General features: G+C 38.7%; 1 protein-coding gene across 1 annotated transcript in view; it reads right to left on the bottom strand.

Annotated features, from left to right (window-relative positions):
• Positions 1 to 894: 894 nt before the first annotated feature.
• Positions 895 to 12,802, bottom strand: part of COX18 (cytochrome c oxidase assembly factor COX18) — an 87,093-nt gene continuing 75,185 nt past the window's right edge. Inside the window, exons 8-9 of the transcript XR_011073919.1 lie at positions 1,760 to 1,942; positions 895 to 963 (exon numbers count right to left, since the gene is read on the bottom strand). The gene's annotated coding sequence lies outside the window, so the exon portion shown is untranslated. The remainder of the gene's footprint in view (positions 964 to 1,759; positions 1,943 to 12,802) is intronic.

The raw sequence follows: 12,802 nt of genomic DNA, 5'->3' as shown, positions 1-12,802 counted from the left end.
AGTTTGGTTTCTGGCGGGGAGAGAAAAAAAAGGAGAGAAAAGGGGCAAAGAGATGAATGGGAAATACTGTACGTCAGCACGAGAGCTCACAACAATTGTGTTTGGACAATGCCTGATCCGTTGGTGCTGCCCAGTGGTGGCTGATGAGTCTCAGAGTGGTTTCCAGACTTCGAGGCTGTGGGATCATTTTCCCACTGTTGTTCACAGCCTGGGACCCCCCAAGTTCTGCTGGGGAAAATAAAATATGCTCACAAGATAAGTATGTCTCTTATAACTACAATTTCTTTCAGCTATCATATAACTGAGAAAATCCATAGGACCACGGGGGTGGCAGGAGGGTGAATTTTTAAACTCATTCATTTATATAAATAAACTCCACAAAAGACAATGTGAATTAATTATTCCTCAGAGATTATAAGGAGTAAATTGTTTATGTTTCTCCCAATTAACAATGTTCCTGCCTTGGCCATAAGTGTGATAGACGGAGGAGAAAAAGGATACAAAGACACATTTGTTCACTTCCAAACTGCAGGAAATCAACAATCAGAAGAAAAGGTAAACGCCTGCAATTATTTATTAATTCTGGTTTTAAAAACATCAAAGCTGTCCTATATCCAGACTATCCTGACTTGATAAGGAACCAAGAATGAATTTTTTAACTCCACACATAGCTGTTAATCACTGTCTGCAGTGCTTCTTGAAAGTACTACACATTAACCTGTCATTACATTTAGAGATGTTAGCCAAAGTCTAACCAGCTGAATTAGTTAGAATATAGATTTGGCAAAGTGTGAAAAGGACCTAAAAACAGAGGTCCCTGTACAAAACAATTGTAGTCTTACTTGTCATTCTCATAACAGTATGACTGCACGTGGCCCAGAGGCAGGAATTCTGGCTCTTTCTATTTGTTATACCATACCAAGGACATTTCTGCCATCCACACGGTCCAAGGTGATCTTCATTCTAGCCAGTGGGAAGTGAAAAGGGGGGGAATAAAAGGGGAGAATCCACCACTTCCCTTTAAGAGCATGACTCAAAATTTTTACATATCATTTACACCTAATTCCCAGTAACCATAGCGTGGTTACATGGCTACTGTCTGAAAAAAACATTGTCTTTATTTTGGGCATCCATGTGCCAGCTAAATATCAAGAATTCTATTACTTTAGTACAGGAAATGGCAAACTACACCGTGGGCCAAATCTGGCCCACTGCCTGGTTTTAAGTGACCTACAAGTTAAGAATGGCTTTTACATTTTTGAGTGGGTGAAAAAAGCCAAAAGAAAAATAACATTTCGTGATGTGAAAATTATGTGAAATTCAAATTTCAATGTCCATAAATAAACTTTTATTAGAACATAGCCACACTCATTCATTTAAATATTGTCTACAGCTGCTTTCATGCTACAAGGGCAGAGTTGAGTAATTGTGATAGAGACCACATGGCCTACAAGGCCTAAACTATTTACTATCTGGCCCTCTAAAATAAGGGTTTTCTGACCCTGCTTTGGAAGAGAGAAAAAAGCAGGTATTGCTGGATAAGTAGCTAAGTCGGCAACACCAACGTGGTGAAATTGGGAATACAGGAGGGTGCGTTTTAAAAGAGGCTGTAAATGAGTTTTATTTCTTTAAAAAACTTTAATATAATTGTATTGTTATCCTTTTATACATTAAACATTACTCTGAAATTTAGTGGTTTAAACAGTAAACATGTATTATTCAGTTTCTATTCAGGGTCAGGAATTCAGAAGCGGCTTACCTGGGTGGCTCTGGCTCAGAGCCCCTCATTAGGTTGTAGTTACGACGTTGGCAGATGCTGCAGTCTCACCTGAAGGCCTGACTGGGGCTGGAGGAGCCCTGCTGGATGGCTCACCCACATGTCTATCTGCAGGAGGCCTTGGTTTCTTGCCATGTGGCAGCTAACTTTCCCACAGTGAATCATCTGAGGGAGAGACAGAAACAGAAAGAGAAAGAGAATTAGCAGTAAGACACAGTGCCTTTTATAGCCAGTCTTCAAAGTTTCACACTGTCACTCCCATTATATTCTTTTTATTAGGAGAGATTCACTAAGTCCACTCCAGTCTATACTCAATGGAAGGGGAATTAGTTTCCTTCCATCAAAGAGAGAAATGTCAAAGAATTTGTGATTATTTTAAAACTACCACAGTAGTATTTGAGGGGGAAAAAAATCACCTGTCTTCAGCTAATGCTAGGGAGGTGAGTCTGCTGATTATAAAATAATTGAAGTTATTTGACTAGGAAAAAAGAATATTAAGTCTTACATTATAGATGGCAATAAGATCTCTTGTCTACTCCAATCAATTGGTCGTAGTTACCTGGAGTACTATGTCTTGTTTTGTTTTTCCTGGAGTTCTATGTTGAGAAGGAATCTGATTGATAGCTATCAAGTCCACATATTTTCTATCACTGGATTTTTATAAATCTCAAAATTCCAAACAATGAAAATTTGGAGAACCAGCAGTATGTGAGGCATGTTCAAATGTCCAGAAAGCTCATAAAGCCATGGCTCTTAGACAGCTTTTCCCAGGGTGTTTCTCTGGCGTACTGGTTTCTCATGAGATTTCCTCTCTTCATTAAGCCTTCCTTCCACCAACAAGTATTTATTGAGCACCTATGTGTTACACAGGTACTCTGGCCATCAGAGATAAAGTAGAGAACAAAGTAAATATCCCACTCTCACGGTAAAATAGGAATTTCTGTCTTCTATAAAAAGTCTTAATTTTTTTCCCCTTTTCCAAAAATCGTATGTCTTATTTCTGATTATTATTTAACTGCATTAGACTTTCTAGGTCAATACTAAATAATAGTGGTAATTTTACATGTTTCTGGTCCCTGTATTATAGGGTTTCCCAGAGTATCTGTCACATATTTCCAATGGGTATTAATTGACGTAACTTGGAAGAAGGGTTTCATAATCACACAAAAGATTGGGAAATGCTGGATTAAACAAAGTTGAACAGATTTCTCTACTGTAGGCAGCTTTAATGGACCTTGAACCACCAGGAAAAGAATGGTATAACACTCCCTATTTCCAAAAGTACTTGAGTTTAAAATCCTGTGTGTTTTGTTTTGTCTGGTTTGTGCAGAATGCTTATTCAGGTGGTCTGACAAATGTTGCTGGAGGGAATCCAAAGTCACTGTTTCCTTATCTCCCTTTCAGCCAATCAGTTCTCTTATGTTTGTCTAAAACCTTAGAGTTCACTGAAACACAAAAATGTCCATTATCACAGCCATATACAAATCCTAACTGGAAAGTAAATAAATAGTGGCAATTATTCTCATAGAGTAATTCTTTAATATCTGAGTATTTTAAAGCCCTACAAGTATTTTTAAACACATAATTTATAATTATAACTATATACAATGTTTGCTCATATATGCATTTATGTAAAGATATGTGTGCAAATGTGTGTGTGTATATATACACACACTTTGCCAAAACAACTTTCCAAATTGCCCGTAAATATATATTTATTAAGTGCACACAATGTGTCAGACATTTTGGCATTAAATACAGTGATAAGCAAGAGGAAATACTTTACAATTGTTAACTCATTAATGTCATTAATAGCTCAGAGGGTCTGAGAACAAAAATCCTTAAACACATCATTATCATAATGGATACTTTATAAATAAAAATATAGGTTACAAAAAGAGACTATATCAAGGGCTTTGCATCATTTAGGATTTGTGTGCACTGGATGTAACAGAAATCTGATGACAGTGGCTTAACCAAACAGCCTCACATAATTTGCCTCACATAAAACGAAGTACAGAGAAGAGTGGTCCAGGGGTTCCATGGTGTCATCGGTGCCCCAGGATCCTACTTCTTTTTCACTCCCCCATTCTCATTATGTAGCTTAATTCCTCATCCTTGCTGTGAGATGGTCTCAGGTTGGCCATTACCTTCACCCTCACTACCTGCTTTCCAGGCAAGAATGAGAAGGAAGAAAGAACAAAGGGGCAGAACATAGCAGGTTTTGTTAATTATTTCATCAGCTGAAAATGTCATGTAGTCACCCCTAACTGCAAGCAAGTCTGGGAAAGTATTTTATCTGGACCCATGGACGCACTGAGCGAAATTCGGTTTCTGTTAAACACAAAAAAGAAATGAATGAATATTTGGTAGTCTACTTGCCCTGTCTTTTCCAGACTCACCTAGTTTTGTCAGAGTCAGAGAGGGCTGAAGCTAATAATAATAATGTTTTAAAATAGATACACTTGTTTCTTTCTACATCATCTCCTATTTATCATACTTTTAGCCTCCAAACACCTTTACACTAGCAATTTACTTTTGTCATAAACACAAACTTTCATGGAATGCCTACTACTTCCCTTGAATAGCAATGAAATAAATGTGTAAAAAATTTTCATTAAATGTTTGAAATTTTCAGCTTCACTATGTTAAGAAATGGTGGCTTGCTTCTACTTTTATTTGAACTGTTTCTGCCAGCAAAAATAATTGTTCACATTAGCAGAAGCAGAACATTTGCCAGCATGCAAAAGCACTGTATAGAACAGCAGCATACCGTAACACATATTTTCTTACTCTCACAAATCTACTTTAAAACCTTAATATTTTTTTATAGCTATGGCCTCAGGACTTCAGAATTTTCTTTTTTTTTTTTCAACTTTGTAGCATATAAAAGTACATGTGTGAGCTTACAGTGCCAAGAAAAGTTTTCTTAAAGTTATTCCATTTCTACTTGGAATTCTGGCTTCATTTCGCACAGACTATGCCGAATGTCTTCTTATACAGAAGACAGAAATACATTATTATAGTCACTAATCTCTCTATTGATGTCTTAAATTCCTCGTTGACTCTCCTTGACACCCAAAGAGCACTTTCCATTCCTTTATTCCTTTTTAATCTTTTTATATTTTTTAGAATACTAATTCCATGTTACCAACTTTCTAATATTTATCTTCTACAAACGGCTGGTGGAATAGATACTGGGTAACTCTCACTTTTAATAAATCTATAGGTCCATTGAACCCAAGAGGGTTCCTAGAAACCAGATTCCTCCAGATGTAATGAACTGAAGTACCACCTATGAAAAATCTATTTTAAGTTACCCATAAAACTGCATAGCTCCCAATATCCAGCCATGGAGAAATGGTTTTTTATACATAATATGATGAACTAGTATGTTGCCATGTAAAATGATAATAATAAAGACTATGTGGGACTTCCCTGGTGGCGCAGTGGTTAAGAATCTGCCTGCCAACGCAGGGGACACGGGTTTGAGCCCTGGTCCGGGAGGATACCACATGCCGCAGAGCAACTAAGCCCGTGTGCCACAACTACTGAGCCTGTGCTCTAGAGCCTGCGAGCCACAACTACTGAGCCCACACGCCTGGGGCCCATGCTCCGCAACAAGAGAAGCCTCCGCAATGAGAATCCCACGCACCGCAACGAAGAGTAGCCCCCGCTCACCGCAACTAGAGAAAGCCCACTCCCAGCAATGAAGACCCAACGCAGCCAAAAATAAATAAATAAAGTTATTAAAAAAAGTAAAATTAAAAATAAAAAAGACTATGTAACAACATGGGAAAATGTTTATGATTTAATATTAAGCAGACTGCAACCTGAGGAAAATGGGAACATTAGAGAAAAATTAGAAGGTAATATGCAGTAATGAGAATAATTGTGGAAAAGGGTCTATAGTATATTTTTCTTTGGTTCCTTAATTTTTTCTGTACTGTCTGATTATTCTTCAATGTGCATGTGTTATTTTCACAATTATAAAAAGGGGAGTAAAGATAATTTTTAGTGAGAATCTGGTGTCCTAGCACTTTCCTCTTCTGTACTTTCCCCTGTCTTTTGGTTCCTCCTTGAGACGCTCAGCAACCTCCTCTGTCTCCCAAATGGCTCCCTTGGCCACTTCCCTGAACAAGGGAGCCCCCACCGGCCCACCCCTCATCACAGGCCTTTCCCACCTTCAAAAGTTCAGCAGCCTGTCTGAGTCCCATTTCCACTGGCCCTATTTACTGGTTGGGTGCTTTTTAACTGTCCATTTCCACTTGAACACTTTAATAACCTACGTGAGATTCAGTTCCCCAGCTGTAAAGGATGATCATATCTCTTAGGATCACTGTTCGGATTAAAGAAAGTGACAGATATAAATCACTCAAATCGTGGTGCCTGCCACAGAGTTGCCCCCATTACACAATACCAATGGCAGTATTCATAACAACACTAATAGTATTCCTCCCAAATGCATATATATGCATTTAAAGAAAGTTTTGGTCAAAAGAGCTTTCAAGCAAAAGGACAGACCCATGAAAAAGTTATTTGAACCAGAGCCAATGGTAAAGAGTGTTAAGTTTGGAAAGAGAGATTCGAAGATATGAAGGGATTGTACTCAATCCTCCAACTACTTAATGGCAGAACAGAGACAAGAACCCCAATCTCTGGGGTTGCTGGGAGAGTGTGGTGCTCTCCACATTGGAACACCTCCATCAGTGCTCAGTGCTTGGATGACTTAATAGTCCAGCTGTCTGCTTAGAAGAAATCCCTTCTTTCTTTTTCCTCATTGATATTTATCTCTGTCAGACAATCCCATGGCTCCATGGACCTCGGACCACCCACAAGAACAATTTCCTTTTTGCCTTTGGCTGGTAGCACATATGAATTGCTAATCCTTTCTTAAATCTCTAGGTGAACTTCTAATTCTCATGAGACACATATTTCCTCCAAAGAACTCCTAAAGGGCCATCCCCTCTGTAGGGCTCTTTCCTGACTGTTGCTCACAAACAGTTCAATGTGAAAAATTACAACCACTCCTAACTTCATCCTCTTAGTTGCCTCTGTCTATCCTTTGGCCTTAATTTTAAGGTAAGATTACCATCGGGTTTTTTCCAACTTTTTGTAGCAAGATTAGGAGGGAAGGGGTGAGTTTTATTGGACACTGAGAGGAAGGTTCCTATAACACCCACATAAAGAGGTAATGTAGGAAAGCCAAAGCAAGCAGAGGGATTTAAAACCAGCTGGAATACAGCCGGGAAAGAAGTTAACACCCCTAGGCTTTCCATGAACTTTTCTACCATGAATCCTAAGCCAAAGGATCTTTCATGATCAGAAATTATTTGGAAACCTGGTTTCAAACTCACTGGAGAGATGATACAAGAAATGCCTAACAGGGAAGGTTTTACTTAGATTAATTGATTAATTAATGACCACATAACAACTCAAGCTTACTTTGTGCATGTAAAGGTATGAGTAATACCCAAAACCACAAACTCAGGAGCAACAAAAGACCTTAGGTTGAAAGCTCTACATTCAAAATTATCCTGATTTTGCTCTAAGCAACTAGGGGGATGAAAATAATGAAATCAACAGGAAAACTCATAAATCTGTGACTCTGGAAGGAGAGGGTCACCACTCTACTGAGAAGACAGGTACTTTCCCTGGGTCCAGTAGGAATTGCTTTCTATGATGTGCTGGGAAGTGAATCCAGAGTAGAAATGTCCTTTTCAACTTGTGTCTGGACTCACCTACCTCACCTCCTGCTGGCTCACCCACACATTACCACTACCTTTACCCATGGTGAGCTCCATATGCCAAGCCACCTTGGAAGAGAATTATGCTTCTGATGGACCTTCCCAGCCTCCAAACACTTCTCCAACCAAAGATGAATACCCAGGGACTCAGCTGGACTCCCAAATTTTATTGACTTAGAGCCTGAAAAAAACAAAACAACCCAGAGAACATACAGAATTATCAAGGTTCTTGGTCAATTATCTGGCTACGAGTTAGCAATTTCTTTCCTCTAGAATTCTAACTTTCTCCTTGTTATGGGTTGAATTGTCACCCCCCTCCCCCCACAAACTCATGTTGAAGTTCTAACTCCCAATATGTTAGTGTGTGACCTTATTTGGAAATATGGTTGTTGCAGGTGCAGTTAGTTAGGTTAAGATGAGGTCATGCTGGAACAGGGCAGGCCTCTATTCCAACATGACTGGTGCCCTTATAAAAAGGGGAAACTGAGACACAGAGACTGACAGAGGGAAGATGAGGTAAACACACACAAGGAATAGCCATCTGATAACAGATTGGAGTGATGCATCTGCAAGTCAAGGAATACCAAGGCTTGCTGGCAAACAACAGAAGCTAGAAGAGGCTAAGGATTCTCCACTATAGATTTAAGAGAGAATATGGCCCTGCTGACACCTTGGTACCAGACTTCTAGCCTCTAGAACTGTAAGACAATCAATTTCTGTTGTTTTAAGCTAACCAGTTCGTAGTACTTTGTTATAGCAGACCCAGGAAACTAATACAGGGTTCTGTAACCAAAATTTGTTTAATGATCTATCAACTGATCAGTTAAACAAAGAATTGGAAAGTAGCTCACTTTGAAAAACATTTGTTACCCACTTTAGAGTCATCCACTGTCTCAATTTTCGGGAGGGATTCCAACAAAGACTCACCAAAACTTCTCAAATAACTATTAACTTTACCTTTTACTCTTACTTAGAGCCTCCTTGTTTACAGCACTAAAGTTAGATAAAACTAGGGCAAAACTGAAATACTGAAAGGAACATTTTACCTGGAGAAAGCTGAGTAGACAGAGAACGGTTTTCCTGGTCATTTTGAGGGAGAGTCCCCCATTTTCAGAATGGGAAGGTGACGAGGAAACTAAGGCTCAGATGAAGCAAGGCCCTTATCTACTGTTAAACAACTAGTGACGAACAGAGCCTGTCTCCCCCACCCCTCGTCCCCCAAAAAACTAGGGCAAAACCAACCCTAAATACTAGAAATTAAATGGTTTAGTTTTCCCTTCCCCACTGGCTATGTTAAGGTATAATTTTTTAAAGACTAATATCATGACTCACACAAATATAAAGTTAACACACGTCAAAAATTTTATTAAACTGATTAATGAGGGCACCAATAATATGTAAAAAAAATACTGCTTCAAAAGAGAATTCAAATAGACACTAAGATGGATTTGCTAATAGATGCATACAGTGGAATCAATTATATCTTCACTGGCCAAAAGTTCTTTGCATTTGAACAGGAATCACCATCAGTTTTCTAGAACTAAGTGTTGTAAAAAGGCAATGTGTTGTTCAAAGGCAATGATTCCTGTTCTGAGTAAGAAATCCACAAATTTATGACCTAATTTCTGCCCTTTGGAAGCTTGGACACCAAGGATATGGGTGCCAGAAATAAGGAGCACTGGAAATGAAGTTCAAAGACCCTTTAGCTTGTACATGAAGCAGGAGAAAACTGTAAGTATAGGATGGTAGGGACAGAGGACAGGGAACATAAGGGTAAGAGTAAAGGGCCAGGTGAGGCTTTCTTGATTGTGTGCATTTGAGAGGGAAGTGATGAAGACAGAGACAGAAAAGGAGAGGCGGAGGAAAGAGGAGGGCAATTAATTACTCAGTACCTTTCTATTCTCAGGCTTAACGGTCAACAAACAGCAATTCTACGTTGCTTCCCATGTGAGTACCTGGCACATAGTCAGAATTTAGCACAGAAGATACAGACAGACACAGATATATAAAGACACATGGGGATAGACAGGGAAGAAGTATAAGATCTTAAGGGAAAATATAGCTACTCCAAAAACACTTTTTCAAATTTGTGGGTGAACCCTGTTTCATGGACTGATAATTGTCAAACCTGGATACTTAGAAAGCAAGGTCAAAAGTTACCAGACAAAGAGCTAACTATGTCTTTTCCTCTTTCTCTTTTTTTTAATAAATGTATTTTTAAAATTTATTTATTTATTTATTTATTTTTGGCTGCATTGGGTCTTCGTTGCTGCAAGCCACCTTTCTCTAGTTGCGGTGAGCGAGGGCTACTCTTCGTTGAGGTGTGTGGGCTTCTCATCACGGTGGCTTCTCTTGTCGCAGAGCACGGGCTCCAGGCGTGCGGGCTTCAGTAGTTGCAGCACGCAGGCTTAGTAGTTGTGGCTCATGGGCTTAGTTGCTCCTCCGCATGTGGGATCTTCCCAGACCAGGGCTCAAACCCGTGTCCCCTGCATTGGCAGGTGGATTCTTAACCACTGCGTCACCAGGGAAGTCCCCTCTCTTTTTCTTATTTTATTTGTACTTACACATAAATAATGCTGCACCAAATAGATCTCTGTACGTAAGTGTTTCCATATATTAGATAACTTTCTTATAAACAATTCCTGAAATTAGAATAACTATGACAAACTGTATGAAATACAAGGAACTTTTACACATATTGAACCAACTAAATTTCCCTACAACAGTGCAGGAAGTCCTATTATCTCCTTTACATGAATGAGACTCAGTTTAAGGTTTTGGCTAAGTGAAAAACAACGCTAGGATGTGACCTGATTCAATAACGAATCATGTCCTTTCTCCCGAGCTGCATGGTACTAGCTTCTTAGTTCACTCTGTCTCTATTTTGGAGGCCTTGGAAGTGATAAATGTGTGTGGTGGGGGTAACTTTAGCCTGGAAAATACCAAGGCAGTGAAGTGGTCAGAGCTAGCTTGAGGTGCTAACCGGAAGTTCTAATTTGAACGGTCCCATATCTTTGATTAATTAAGATTAAGAAACAAGTATCTTACAATAAATTCTCTCTGTTGGTAGATATTATTACTCAAAATACAGTTGGAGAAAATTGCTTTAAATCAATATTAAGTCAAGTTGCATGCATTTTAATGGAAAATAAAGGCTTTAACTTAGGATTGAAAAGCAAAGTATAGCATCTGTCAGGAGATTTTTTTTTCTTTTTAAGTGGGGACAAGGGGAACTCTTCTGGAGCCCTGAAGTCATCTGAGTGAGGCTGACTCAAGCTTCTCAGCTTGTCAAAACTATTAAGATTTATGGAAGCTGCTTTTATTCCACAAGGACTTCTGTTTAATAGGTTGTGGGTGAACCCATTACACATGAATACCATGGCCTCATGATTCTTGTTTCCTTGTGAAAGTGTGTTTCCTGCACTGAATCATCCTGTAATTTGCTCCACAGGGTTTCCATCTGTTTAGATCAAGTGTGAAAAAGAATTGCCTGAATCACATAATTTGGTGCAATGAAAACGCATATGGCAATGTAGCAAAGACATGCCACAGACTTTACATTCAGGTACACAGGGGAGAAATGCAGCTTCGTCTTATTTTGAAACTGATCTAATCTCCCATGCCATTTAAAGGCATCTGCATCTCTTCCTGTTTAACTATTTCTACCAGGTTAACTCTCTTTTGGGTAAGTTTTCTGCTTTTTTAGAATATTTCATCTTCCCCTCTCTCCTCTCCAATGTCTGAAAGTACAAGGGAAATCATGTGATTTTAACCACCAGAGGAAAGTGGGCTTAGTTCCTCACCTGTAGGTCTTTATGCCTTTTCTTGGTACCTGGGTTTGTGATGTAGCTGGATATGGTTTGGCCCCTGGGCATTTTGTGATGAGTCTACTGAAATGTGGCTGGTCACTCCTAGCCCTACGGAGCAGACACCCACTGGGGAAGTCAGTGGACACAGCCATTGGTTTGTTCTTAGCAAGTCCCCACATGTTGCTGCCTCTTTGTCCTGAGCCCAGTCTCCAGTCCTTTCATTGCCTTCATATCTTCTGCACTGCGGAACCAGGCACAATACCTTTGGTTCATTTCTCTAGACACCATTCTCCACTTGTGTTTCTTTCCTTCTCTCACCAGGTTAGATGTGGCTCAAGCCAAAAGCAAAGCTTTGCATAAAGGCCTGTACAAATAAACCAGACACTTTGTGATTCCCTCATACCTATCCAGATGGCTTTATGGGCATCCCTCAAGACTCAGACCCAAAGGAGAGGATAACAAGTTTACTAGCATCTGACCAACTTGCCCTACTTTCTCTTCTCTTCAAATATTTCATACGTTCATGAGCTCTAACACACATTATTTCATATTTTAACATTACTTATATGTATCTTCATAGATATGTGCAAGAAATTCTCTGGGACAAATACCCAAGAATATGCTAGGCCACAGGGTGTAACAACAATGAACATGCCACTTCACAGACCCACAAGAGAACATAGTATTTATCACTACATATTCTGACCAACACTTTGCATGTGCATTTCTAATGTTTGTATTCTGATAGCTTTGACATGGTGCCTCAGTGTTTCTTTAATTTAATTTCTCTGATTACAGCATTTGAGGACTCTCTTTATGAACTTGTTAGCCATTCAGACTTCCCTCTCTACATTGCCTTTACATATTGTCAACCCATTTTTTCCCTGGGTTTCTTGTCTTTTTTTTGTTGATGTTGTTAACCTTTTTGTATGAATATTTTTCTATTAGATTTATAAGATTTAACTTTCACAATGTCTTTAACTCATGCAGAATTGCCTCTGTATACAGTGTAAAGTAGGGATCCAAATTTCTCTTCGAGTGAAAATTTTCCCAATGCCACTAAAATGATGTTTTTTCATTTTCTAATATGTCACTTTATCTGTCAGCTGTGTAAGTCTCCCATATATACAGTTTAATTTCTGAGTCTTTATTTTATTCCACTGATCTATTTGTCTGTTCCATAACCAATTATGTGTTTTTTAAACCACATAATTGTCAAATGTCTTAATATCTCATATAATAAACTTTGTCTTTTCTCTTCTTTTTCAATTGTGGCTTACCTATTCATGGATTTTCATTTTCCCAAACAAATTTTAGAAGAGTTTTTCAAGTTCTTCAGAAAATATAGATGGGATTTTGACTGGAATTGTATTGTATTTATAGATTCATTTGAGGAAAATTGACATCTTTACTACATTAAATTGGCCTATTTATTTATTCAAAACTTTTCTTATGTCTTTAACAGAGTT

The sequence above is a fragment of the Eschrichtius robustus genome, chromosome 4 (assembly GCF_028021215.1).
Source record: "Eschrichtius robustus isolate mEscRob2 chromosome 4, mEscRob2.pri, whole genome shotgun sequence".
Taxonomy (NCBI): Eukaryota; Metazoa; Chordata; class Mammalia; order Artiodactyla; family Eschrichtiidae; genus Eschrichtius; species Eschrichtius robustus.
This window is presented reverse-complemented; position numbering and strand designations above follow the sequence as displayed.